The sequence below is a fragment of the Bos indicus x Bos taurus genome, chromosome 23 (genome assembly GCF_003369695.1).
Source record: "Bos indicus x Bos taurus breed Angus x Brahman F1 hybrid chromosome 23, Bos_hybrid_MaternalHap_v2.0, whole genome shotgun sequence".
NCBI lineage: Eukaryota > Metazoa > Chordata > Mammalia > Artiodactyla > Bovidae > Bos > Bos indicus x Bos taurus.
The window spans coordinates 50,432,454-50,445,055 of record NC_040098.1 but is presented as its reverse complement, the minus strand read 5'-3'; the positions used below and the strand labels follow the sequence as shown (position 1 = coordinate 50,445,055).

At 46.6% G+C, this 12,602-nt stretch overlaps 1 protein-coding gene and 1 pseudogene across 1 annotated transcript in view; one reads left to right on the top strand and one right to left on the bottom strand.

Annotated features, from left to right (window-relative positions):
- LYRM4 (LYR motif containing 4) overlaps nucleotides 1-12,602 on the bottom strand; it is a 91,818-nt gene that overhangs the window by 65,944 nt on the left and 13,272 nt on the right. The window lies entirely within an intron of this gene.
- Nucleotides 5,552-7,378, top strand: LOC113881919 (annotated as a pseudogene).

Below are 12,602 nucleotides of genomic sequence, written 5' to 3'. Positions count from 1 at the left end.
AAAAGAGGAAAATGTGTCAGTGTGTCTGAAACAATGCTTTTAAATGAATTCACAAGAGTTTCCCTAGGAATCAGCTGTCTGCTGGGCCCCTGGGGAGAATCACCTTTGCTCGCTGCTCTGGGCACAGGCCCATCCATTCCTATGCTGGGATGACTGAGCAAACAGATTTAGGGAGGTGAATTGACTCTGGACAAGTCACACGGAACTCCAGAAAATGCTCCTCAGGTTATGGGCTCCTCAGAGCTGTTGGCGTCTGGCTTCCCTCCATTGACACAGACGACTGGCCCTCAACGTGCAGAGACAAGCGAGGACTGTGGTGCGGCTAGGCGCTGTATGAGCGGGCACGCGGGCACCGAGACGGCGACGGGTGCGGTCGCCGCCCCGGGGTCAGCTCTCCAGCCTCGCCCCACCCTCAGGCTGTTGCCTCGTCCTGTGGACCGCGACACGCGTGGTCCACACTGGGACCCCGCCACAGCTGAGAGTGGAGACGACACCAAGAGGCCTGAGAGTCCACGGTGCAAGCACAGACAAACTGGACTGAGTAGGCAGTTTAGTTGGAATGGAAGACAATGTCTCAGAAGTGATGACGATAAGTTAAGAGGGTTCATGGAGGTTTAATAACCAGACAACTGTGCCAAGATATGTACTTATAAAACCCTGAACTCCAAGGTCAGAGGAAAAACACTTCCAGAAAGGATAAAAAAAGAACGCTAAGCTGGTAATAATGAATGCAACAGAGGTAAGTATAACCTCAGATTTTTATTTTCAGAAATCTGCAAAGAAAACAGCTGTTTTCCAGTCATTTGCCAAACTGTACTGAGGGTCCAAAGGGACAAGAAATAACACCTACGAGTCTAGGATGTACGGCCCGGGGACCAGGCACAGGAGACCGTGCTCGGGATGGGATGCGCATTATCCGATTTAATACGCACAAACTAAACTCAGAGGTAATGATAATAAAAATGGCCAAGATCAAATGCCCAGTAAGTGGTAGAACTAGGTTCTGGAAACAGCTGAACAGAATCTGTGATTTTCAACTGTACCTGCTATAAGCCAAGTTGCTATCCATTCGCAAGGCATTTAAAAGAACAAAAACTGGCCTCACGAAGAGCAGAAAGATCATCTTGTCTATGGACGGTACTTCAAGTCTTGCTACAAATAGTTCAGGTGGCAAGCAAGCCTTAGGAAGAGTGGCTGAGAGCATTATGAAGGAGACAGCTACTGACATAAGCAGTAAGCGCAAGTGGAACAACTGAGCTTCGTTATTTAAGGAGGAGGACACTGACCAGTGAGGAGGACATGGAGTGAGGAGGTCAAGTTGCCGTCAGAAAAGCCACCCTGGAGACCAAAGGCTCTCAGTCTTGGGGGGAAGCTGCAAGTAAACCCATGACATGCTTCCCCTGCTGGTTTACTGTTACCATAAGGGTCAAGTGCATTAGTGCGGACCGGGCACCCCTGTTCCTCGACCCTACCCGGCCAAGCACCATGTCCAGGAGGAGCCACCGACTCCCGCTACACAGGAAGACCCGGAGTTTCCTGACGGCCGGCCTGCTCTTTCTCCACATGGGGAGTGTCCTTCTCCAGCCTGATTTCTTGGCTAACTCTTCCATGTCCTTAAAGATGTAACCAAGTTAGTAACAAATAAGACAAAAGATTAACATCCTGAGCACATGTAAATCAAGTAGGAGAGAAGGACCGCAGTCAATGAGCGAGAGGTACACACCAATAATTCACCAGGGAGCCTAGAGTGACTAAACTGAGAAGCATGAGATAAATATATGGATCCTCAGCCTCAGGTATAATCAAAGAAGCGTACATTTAAACAGGGCAGAATCTCCTGTCCATCAAATTAGCAGATTTTTTTTTTAAAGGGCATGTACAGCTTGATGGTGGGATATGAACTACACGTCCTGTGGGGAAAAGGGCATCATAATCTATAATAACGTTCATAATCCTTTATCCACTAATTCTACTCTTAGTGATCCTGTAGAAACAGCCTGTAGAAATAACAAAGCTGTATACAGAAAGATATTCACTACAGAACTGTTTATAAACATTAAAAATAGAAACAACCATAAATGTTCAACAACAAAGCGGCTACATAAATTATGACATCATGCAGCTTTTAAAAGAGATGCTTGCTACTGCTGCTGCTGCTAAGTCGCTTCAGTCGTGTCCGACTCTGTGCGACCCCACAGACGGCAGCCCACCAGGCTCCCCCGTCCCTGGGATTCTCCAGGCAAGAACACTGGAGTGGGTTGCCATTTCCTCCTCCAATGCATGAAAGTGAAAAGTGAAAGTGAAGTCGCTCAGTCCTGTCCGACTCTTTGCGACTCCATGGACTGCAGCCCACCAGGCTCCTCCGTCCATGGGATTTTCCAGGCAAGAGCACTGGAGTGGGCTGCCATTGCCTTCTCCAAAAGAGATGTTTCCAAACCCTTAAAGTCACAGGTACCAAAGTCCGAGGCCTAGCAAGGCGTGAGGAGAGTACTCAGCCTCCCGGCCCCGACACTCTGCTCATTAGATGCAGGGTCCCGTGAAGCCTCCGGAAGACATGGGCTTCACAGTACACCCTCCACATGTATGTTCCTCTTCACAACAGTGGAGCTCTAAACACACCGTGCACCTCTACTTCCTGAACCAAAATACATCATTTCCTATCAGTACAAACGAGCTGACCCACAGCACGAGACCCACCATTAGGGGGCCCCTTGCTTCCCTGGTGGCCCAGCTGGTAAAGAATCCACCTGCAATGCGGGAGACCTGGGTTCGACCCCTGGCTTGGGAAGATCCCCTGGAGGAGGGAAAGGCTACCCGCTCCAGTGCTCTGGCCTGTATAGTCCATGGAGGCACAGAGAGTCGGACATGGCTGAGCGACTCTCACTAACGAATGGGCACTTCGATTGTTTCCAGTCTTGCTATGACAGTCAACACCCTTGTTTCCTGAAGCATCACGTGCATGTCTGTGGTCAACTCACAGACATGGAGGTGGTAAGGCAAAGGACATGTGTATCTGTGGTTTTAATAAAATATCGCCCAAGTTCTCTCTGCAGAGGGACGAGCCCACGCTTCCCCCAGCAACATGTACACTGCTTGTTTCCAGCACCACTGCCAACGCGCGCCGTCAAACTCTCTGACCTCTGCTGACCTAACAGGTGAAAGACGGCCTCTCATTTCACTTTACATTACATGTTGCTTGTTATGAGTGCTGCCGACCAGTTTTTCACAAGCTTAAAGCCATTCGTGTCTCTGTTAATGCTCTCTGCCTTTTCTTCACTGAGTGATCTTTCTGAGTGATTTGTAAGATGGTGCTAAGGAAACCATCTTTGGGATGAGTCGTGAAGTTCTCCCTGGACTGCCATCTGACTTTATGCTTGTGTGCTTTGTTGTGTACAAGTGTTCCGTTCCGCCAAGTGTATCACTTTTTATATTATGACTTTTGGTTATACATCATAGCTACAAGTCTTCTCTACTGTGAGATCACAACAAATACGCACTCATGTATTCCTGAGAACTTTTTTGGTCTATCTTTTTATGTTTAACTCTTTGATCTTTTTGGAATTAATTTTGGTGGAAGCTGTTGAATATGGAATCTAACTTTACCCTCTGATGTTAAGTTTTCTGAAATGAAAGATATTAAGTCTATATTCAGGATGATCTCAATTATGTTAAATACAGAAAAAAATACAAAAAGATAGCATGTTTCAAATTACTTCTGATGACTGGAGTTTATGCTTTGTAAATTTTTAAAATTTTTAAAAATTTATTTTTGGCTGTGTTGGGTTTTCGTTCCTGTGTGAGCTCTTCTCTGGTTGCAGTGAGAGCAGGGCTACTGCCGAGCTGTGGTGCGTGGGTCTCTCACTGCAGTGGCTTCTCTGTCGCAGAAAGCAGGCTCTAGGGCACAGGCTCAGCAGCTGTGGTGCACGGGCTTAGGTGCCCTGTGACACGTGGGATCTTCCTGGATCAGGGATGGAACCCTTGTCTCCTGTGTTGGCAAGTGGATTCTTTATCACTAAGCCACCAGGGAAGTCCCGCTCTCTAAATTATAATAATAATAATTATTTATTAATAATTTAAAGTGCTAGTAATTTACCATAATAAAGAAAAATCAGAGAAGGTTCAACCTGTGAGAGACGAGATTGGGGAAGGGAATATACTTAGACAAATACATATAGCCAGGAGTGCTTAGTATTAACAGATAACAACAAAAGGTTCTACAAGGATTTTTTAAAGGCAATGCAGGGACAACAAGGCAGTTATGTCCAGCAGGCTACCAGAAACATGGTTTTGGATCTCCGATGAGAAGGTCCAAGCTGGTAATAAACCTGAAAATCCTTGACAAAGAAGAATGAGGCAAGACGGTAGGGTAGTTAAGTCTGCTCCGAGGACAGCTGCAGAACCGGAAGAGCAGCCAGCCTGGGACTCAGCCTGGGAGAAATGCCAATGTTTAAAACAGGCAAGGTACCGAGGCAGGAAAGATGGAGACAAGGAGGCCCAGTTTAATAAGCGGGGAGGACACAGGAATGCCACTCGCCCTAGGAAAGCAAGACGAAGCCTGGGAAGAGCCCCACTGGAGCGAGCAGTTAGGAGGCCGTCAGTAACTTCAGCAAGAACGCGTCGGCATGCGCTCCATGACGACAGTGCAGTACACACAGGAAGAAACACCCCGGAGTTTTGGAAACACGCTTGTGAATAACAACTGGGAGAAGGAAACAAAATTTGCCACATAATAAGAAAATATTTTTAAAATAATGAAAAAGTCAATGCACAGAATCTTTGGAATGTAGTCAAAGCCATACTCAGATGACAATTAATGGCTTACCCAGCTTGATTAGTAATAAAGTAAAAGCAGAGTTTAATAAATTAGAAATATTTCCTAACATTTTAGAAAGGCAGTAATATCCCATAGGAAAATGAGACAAATTATTTTAAAATGTGCTGAATCAATGAAAAGCGAAAAAAAAACCCCAGTGAAATTAGCTAAGACAATTGAGTTTGTTCTTTTCTGTTATGACTTCTGAAGTATACATCAGAAAGCAAAATTATAAAGAAAAAAAGAGTGAGGAGGATTGGAAGCTTGAGCAAAGGGGTTTAAAACAATTATTTCAGAAACGGAGAGCCGGAGCAGGCTTCCAGCACTCGCTGTCCAATGAGAAGGCCAGTGGAGCTGGGCAGCAGGCAGTGCAGTGGGCCAGCTGAGTTCAGGTGCTCAGGTGTGGCTATGGAAAAGACAGATGTGTTAGTAAACCCACGGCTGTAGTTCTGACAGGTGAGTGGGCAGAAGGGCAGAGAGAGAGGAAAACCTAGGGCACAAAAGAGATGGTGCTGGGAATTCCTTCCCCAACGGTCATAGACTTCTGAAAGCCCAGTTCTGAGGACTCTGGCCAACCTCCTACTTAGTCCCCTTTGTGGAATTCAAACCCTGATCTAAATATCCAATAATAAACAATCAAAGAAATTACGGTACATTTATGGCTTATAATAAGCATTAAATATTAAATATGAAAACTATGTACATCCAAGAAAAAGTGTCCTCAAAATGTTATGACCTAAAAACCATTTTTAGAGAAGTCCGAGCCAGTGACTGGTGGCGCAGAGAGGGTCTCAGAGGCCTCGAAAAATCCTGCAAAAATGTCTCTGTACCCATCTCTTGAAGACCTGAAGGTAGACAATGTGATTCAGGCTCAGACTGCCTTTTCTGCAAACCCTGCCAACCCAGCGATTTTATCTGAAGCCTCTGCTCCCATCTCTCAAGATGGAAATCTCTATCCTAAGCTATATCCGGAGCTCTCTCAGTACATGGGCCTGAGTTTAAATGAAGAAGAAATACATGCAAATATGGCCTTGGTCCCTGGAGCACCAAGTCAGGGGGTGGTGGCGCGGCCTTCCAGCATGGTGGCCACATGGTGGCCCCTATCACTGGTGGCGACATTGGGATCCACAGAGCAGAGATCAAGCAAGGGATCCGGGAAGTCATCTTGTGTAAGGATCAAGACGGGAAGATTGGGCTCAGGCTGAAATCCATAGACAACGGTATATTTGTTCAGCTTGTCCAGGCCAATTCTCCGTCCTCCCTGGTGGGCCTGCGGTTTGGGGACCAGGTGCTGCAGATAAACGGCAAGAACTGTGCTGGCTGGAGCTCGGACCGGGCGCACAAGGTGCTCAAACAGGCTTTCGGAGAGATCATCACCATGACCATTCGGGACAGGCCCTTTGAACGGACAATTACCATGCATAAGGACAGTACTGGACACATTGGCTTTGTTTTTAAAAATGGAAAAATCACATCCATTGTGAAAGACAGTTCTGCAGCTAGAAACCGTCTTCTCACGGAACATAACATCAGTGAGGTCAAGGGACAGAACGTCATTGGACTGAAGGACTCTCAAATCGCAGACATATTGTCCACAGCTGGAAATATAGTTACTATTACAATCATGCCTGCTTTTAATCTTTGAACACATTATTAAACGGATGGCGCCAAGCATTATGAAAAGCTTGATGGATCACACCATTCCTGAGGTTTAGAAGTCACGGCACAGTGGAAACTTCCCGGAAGTTCTCCCGTTTACGTCTTGGGCAACTGACCTTTCTATTATGCACATGAAGCTTTCTAGGAGCCAGCGAGCATATGCTGCATGAGGACTTCCTGTCTTACAGTAGGGCTGGGAATCTTACTGTTTGATCCAGTATATCTTGTTCAGACATCAAGATAGTTGTATCCTTACCCTGGTTTTACAGTTGAAAAGACTTTTACAGACTAGCTTCTTTACTGGAAACCTGATGCTTTCACAGCCTTGTGAGTAGGATGACTGCTACAGGCTCAGCTCTGTTAGAACCATCACCTTGATATCGAGCAGTGCTTAGTTCTGTGCTGTATTTGCATTTTTACTGTCACCATAATGCATTTAGAATTACTTTTCTTCAGTTCTATGTGTGTGTAACACCAGCTAGGTAACACTGGTTTCATTCCATGTAAGCATTATTAGACAGTGTGTGTAGCTGCAAGAGACTTATCGATTGTCATTACATTTTATCTACCTTCACTCAATACGCTTGAACTGTCGCCTTAACTAAGTTAAGCATCTAGAATAAAAGCCAAAATGTAATGATTGCTGCCTTTCTAAACCCAGACGCAGTTCTGCGTTCACCTGAGATGTGCACTGGCCCCGCGCAGCCTGACAGTACCTCCCGAGCTAGCACAGCTGCCGACGTGCATTTGAGATTTTCTAGTCCTTCCTTGTGTAATGGAACTTCTTTCTTCTAAAAGTAACTGATATCACTTTTTGAGAAATGAAGCACTATATATTTAATGTAAAAATTCTTGTACTAAATAGAATGAACCTTGACTCTTCTTTTCATGTGTAGATTAAGTGGGCTAAGACCTGATTGTGGCATTTACACAGCATGTAACCTAGATGCCCCGGGACGGTCTCAGGACACTGCCCTGGTCATGTGTTCCATTTCCTGCCTCCTCCCTGCTCAAAGAATGACACATTATCCTCATTTTTTTTCCCCTCTCTTTGGCTTATGCCTATTCTATTTTAATTAAAAATGTATAAATAAAGTTAAGTTCTAGTCTGAAAAAAAAATAAATAAAAACCATTTTTACATAACTGCAGATTTTAGGCACAGTTCTATGGAGATTTTTTTAAAAAGTAACATTCTCTTAAAAAAAAAAAAAAAAAGAAACGTCCCTGGTGGTCCAGTGGTTAAGACTCCACGCTTTCAATACAGGGGAACTAAGATCCCACAGGCCGCGCAGGGGCATGCCAAGAAGCACCCAGAAAAACACAAACACAGAACAAACAAAAAGCCCTCAATAAACAATGGAAAGAAAGAAAGGCACCCTCGTCCTGCAGCAGATGTCCCCTCAGGCCCTCGAGGAACAGTTTAGGAGCATTTCTGTCCAGGCTTGCTTTCTGATGCTTAAAAACATTTAGGATCTTTAACCGACAATTCATCAAAATTAAACTTCCAGTTACCCCTTGGATCTATCCTCATTGCCACTGACATTTTGTTGCAAACAAGATTTTTCAGAACCTAAACCAATCTATCAGAGTAAAGGCCGCCTCTACAGTGCTGTCTGGCGCTGTGGCAGAGAGGTGCACCTCCCTGCTTCTGGGTTTAGACACGGCCGTGCGGGAAGCGCAGTGCCCTGCAAGCTGGACTCGGAGAGCTGGGACCCATAGTGCCCGTCTCACCTGATCCTGGACCAAGAGGGGCGAGGGACCAACTGTCCTTCACCCGTGGAGTCCTGCAAACACTCCTGTGGAGGCAACCAAGGCTCCACTCAAGCACTAACTGTCTTCATGGAACTGACCACACTTCCTTTAAAAACACCACCACGACATCAATGTGCCACGAGCAGAGACGGAATTTTCTGCCTTCTCCCCCCATGACCCCCTCATCTATCAGACATGAGCCTGACCTTGTACCAAAAAGGCAAACTCAAGCTTTCATTGTGTAGTAAGAGCTAAAAGTTAGAAAACTACAGAAAACAACTTGTAAAATTTTACTTTAAAATTATACTGTGAACCGTGCCAATGTAAGACAGGGCCTTTAAATGATTTAAATTTAAAGAAGAATAACTATCTATGGTAGAATATTCAATTACTTCTAGATTTTCCACTTTATGGGAGAAAATAAAGCATGAACAATAGAAATTCCTCTAGTAAACAAAAGAAATAGAACAATTCCTCGTGGTCTAAACTCAAGTGTCTTCATTAAAATATTCTAACAGTGCGTTAAAATGAAGCCAAATAAAGTTGACTTCTGTTTATGTTATCCTCCTGCCATTACTCACCAGCAAGGATAAGTGAGCCAGGAAGAAAAGAGGACAGGGGACACAGATAAGTCACCGAGCTTGTGCTCAACACATCATTAAGGATAATTTACAGAGCAGAGAAGTGCAGAGTGGTACTCGCTCCCCCTTCCTAGGATGTGCCAAGTAGCAGAATACCGGCTGGGTTATTCAGAAGGAAAAAAATTAAAACTACCTAAAAATATTCCAGAGATATAGTAATCATCTGTAAAACCAGAAACCAGGAGGTAAATATGGACGGTCTTGGGACTCAGAATTCTTGGCTGGGAAGGAAGGTCAACATCGTGGTGAGCATCCCAGGAGCATCCTGGGTTTGAAAGCACCTTGAGGGACCAGGTGGGCCTGGGTTCCCTCCAGTCCTGAATAAGGAGTGAGTCCAGCACAGGAAGGCCACGAGCGACCTTTACTTTACCTACTAGGCATTGAAGGACCCTGACCTCCATATGTAAGTTTATGCAAAGAGGCGCAAAAATCACACCCCCTCTGGCTTTACTCACAAAATCCAGAAGCACTTTCACCCTTCGGCGAGCTTTAATTTTGCTGTCACAGAGGAGACGCATCTCTAACATTCTGTCTGGTCTAACATTCTATGAATTTAAAGATGCAGTTAACCCCTGTGTCTCCCGGGATGTCACCGGCCGTGTGGGCGTGGAAGAGCCTGCACTGTCACAGGGGGATGGTTATCCCGACCTGAGTGCTGTTCTGCCTTGAGATGTTTGCTGGCTTGGCCGTTTATAGTACAAATAACCTGTAACCGGCTTCCCTGGTGGCTCAGATGGTAAAGAATCTGTTTGCATGGCAGGAGACCTCCCACTGTATCTTTCTTTCAAGTAGGTCAAAATATTTTCATGCATTACATAATTTATTTCCATGATGTCTCTGTGAATCATCTAGTAGGTGTTTGGGTATTTCTGTGTTAAGATTTAATTTTATTTACAAAACTCGAAGACTGAAGAAAACTGAACAAACATCTGCATTTGCAAGTTATTACTATTCATTTCACTATTTATATTAATACTGACTAACAGTGGAATGACACCTGGCCTGTACCTGTATACGTAACTGGTCAGACCCAAAGTGCAGCTGGAAAGCCAGCCCCGGTGATGAGCATAAACCCCTCTCCTCACGCTGCCCCAGCTGGCCTGGGAGTCTTCACCTGTGGGCACACTCCTCTCCCTTTGGGCCACGGTGTGGCTGAAGGATCCTGGCCACAGGCTGTCCCTGTGACCAACCATGGCACAGTCACTGCTTAGAGCTCCTGGGCCATTCTCAAAGGTGCTGCCTCTTCCTGGCCAAGTAAGCAGATCCTCAGTCATGTAAGAGCATCCTTGTTTAGAAGACACGGAAGCGACAGAGGTGCACAGCAGTGCCGGAGAGCGTCTCCAGAGAGCATCTCCCTCAGCATCTGACATGCTTCTGCTAACTGCGTAGGTCCAAGGTGCAGCTCCCCGCTCTCTGGATGTGGACCACAGCTGTGCAGACACCGGGTCTAACTGGTAAAGTCAGAAGGGCTTACTGCCTGCCACTTACATTTCAGCGGCAGTAACCTCAGGAACAGAAATCCGCAACACGCTTTCATTGTGAGGTGCATGAAGCTTTTACTACTTGGCTTAAATCCAAGGCCAACTTTTCAATACACTTAAGTGCTCAGAGCGAGGTGGTTTGGGCCTCATCACTGTCTGTAATTCCTCGATCCAAGAGCCCCATCCAGAATCAACAAAGGGCGCACTCTCAGTGGGTATGCAACAGTCATTTTAATGTGGGGCAGACTCACTCCCAGCTTCTTTACCTACTGAAATAGTCAAAATATCCACTTTGCATCAAAAGCCACACAAGCGTGAAAAACTGCATTTACCAAAAAACTTAAAGGAAGAATTGTCAGTGGATGAACACAGAGGGAGAAGCCCATGGTGGATACACGGAGGCACAGCGGGGAAGCTCTGCCCATTGCATTCTTCTGCAAAATGCAGGCTTCCTAGAGGTAAGGTGGTCTTGTGTATGATCGACGATGCAGGCAGAGAGGGTGACTCGGCAGATCTGGGGAGCCCTCCCGCTGCCTGTGTGCTTTGGAGAGCCTCGGGTGAGTGGGAATCGGATGTGACACGTGGACGCCCGCCTCCCGGCATGCACTGCGTGGCTGGGAAAGCTGCACGGAGCGTCTGCAGGTTAAAGCAAAGAGACGTGGAGACTAGGAAGCAGAGGGAGGCACCTGGGCTCCTTCAGAGTTTCCCTGCTCCACTAACACCCGTGACATTTTGGGAAATGCTGACCAAGACGAAACTTCTCCCCGGGCAGCCCCGTCAGGGGTCAGAGGGGTCCCGGATGCTGCGCTGACAGTTTCCACGGGCAAGTCCTGCTCATTCCTCACAGGCTCTTTACAGACCGTCCCCTCACAGCCGCTCACGGACCCAGGACACCTGCTGCGCTTGTACCTCCTCCAGCCCTCCAGCAGCGCAGCCTCAGAGGCGCCTCAGCTGACCTCAGAGGCACGAGTTCCATCAGCTACAGCGGAGACTGTCAGTACATTCCCCGCCCCTTCTTCCAGAAGGTCCCGACCATACAGACTCCACAGCCAAGTCCAAAGTCAAGTTGTGATGATGGGGAGCAGGACGTTCCACCCACAGATACACCACCCTGGCACTGGGTTATCTTGAGCTGAAGGCAAGGGAGAAATGATAGATGCGGGAAGCACTCTGTCCTGTCCTTTCTGCCAGAAGCAGGGCATAAGCTCCCCACGAGAAAGGTGTCCTCCTGGTACTAGGAAGGAAAGAATATTCTTATCAGCAGACATGGGGAGCTGAGGCTGAGATGGGTCTGCAGAAACCACACCCAAGTAATCCTTGTCTCCTGTCAGTTTCCCCGATGCATTTCCTAGCCAATTCCCAGTAACATCCTGTCCTTTGGTGCCCAAATCATGTCTCGTCACCGTTCCACAACTTACGGCCCTTTGTAAAAACGGTATATAAACCTTGAGGGCTTTTTTGGGGTTGTCACTTTTCTGTGAGGCGCCCTTCGTGTTATATAAAAATATTAACATGAAATAAAATGTGTACATGTTCCCTCCTGTTAGTCTTTTTTTGACAGATTAATTTGCTGGCTCCAGACACAGAGCACAAGAAGTAAGGTCTTCCTTCCCTAAAGTGGTCTGAGCCTCACTGCTCAGGACTGTGGGCAGTTCTGGCTCTGAGATGCTGACCCCAGATGTGGAGCCTGGTCTTGGCTGACTGGAAGAATTCTGGGGCCCGCCGTGGGCAAAGCGCTTGCATGACGCCCCTGCCAGGAGGCCCTCTGATCAGGTCTGCTCTCACTGAGTTATATGCCCACTGGGGCTTTCCTTCCTTCGGGCGTTCAAGTCTGGTGCTAAAGTGTCAAGTTGCCGCTAAAAGCATGATCGCCACTTCAGTATCTCCCCAGCTTAGAGACCACCTGTACTGAAGGCCAAGCTTGCTCAGTCTGGGAGGGAGGGACACAGAGCTCTGAACTCACGCACAGGACAGTGGGGCCTCCAGGAAGACGTGTCGAATCAATGCACGAGACACAGTTAGACCAGGACAGAGGGTCAGTGGCTTTTTCTGGCTCCAGTTTGGCTGTAAGGAACTCTTTTCTCATTTAATTTAGCATTTTGTTTTTTAATAAAGAGGAAAAAGGATTTTAAGAGCTGCTTGCATCCATGTAAGTGATTTTTGGTCAACATATCACCACTTCTAGGGATTAGATGCAGGGGAGGGATAATTATATGGGAAAAATATTCGTATTTATCCTTAAGACATGGGCAGAC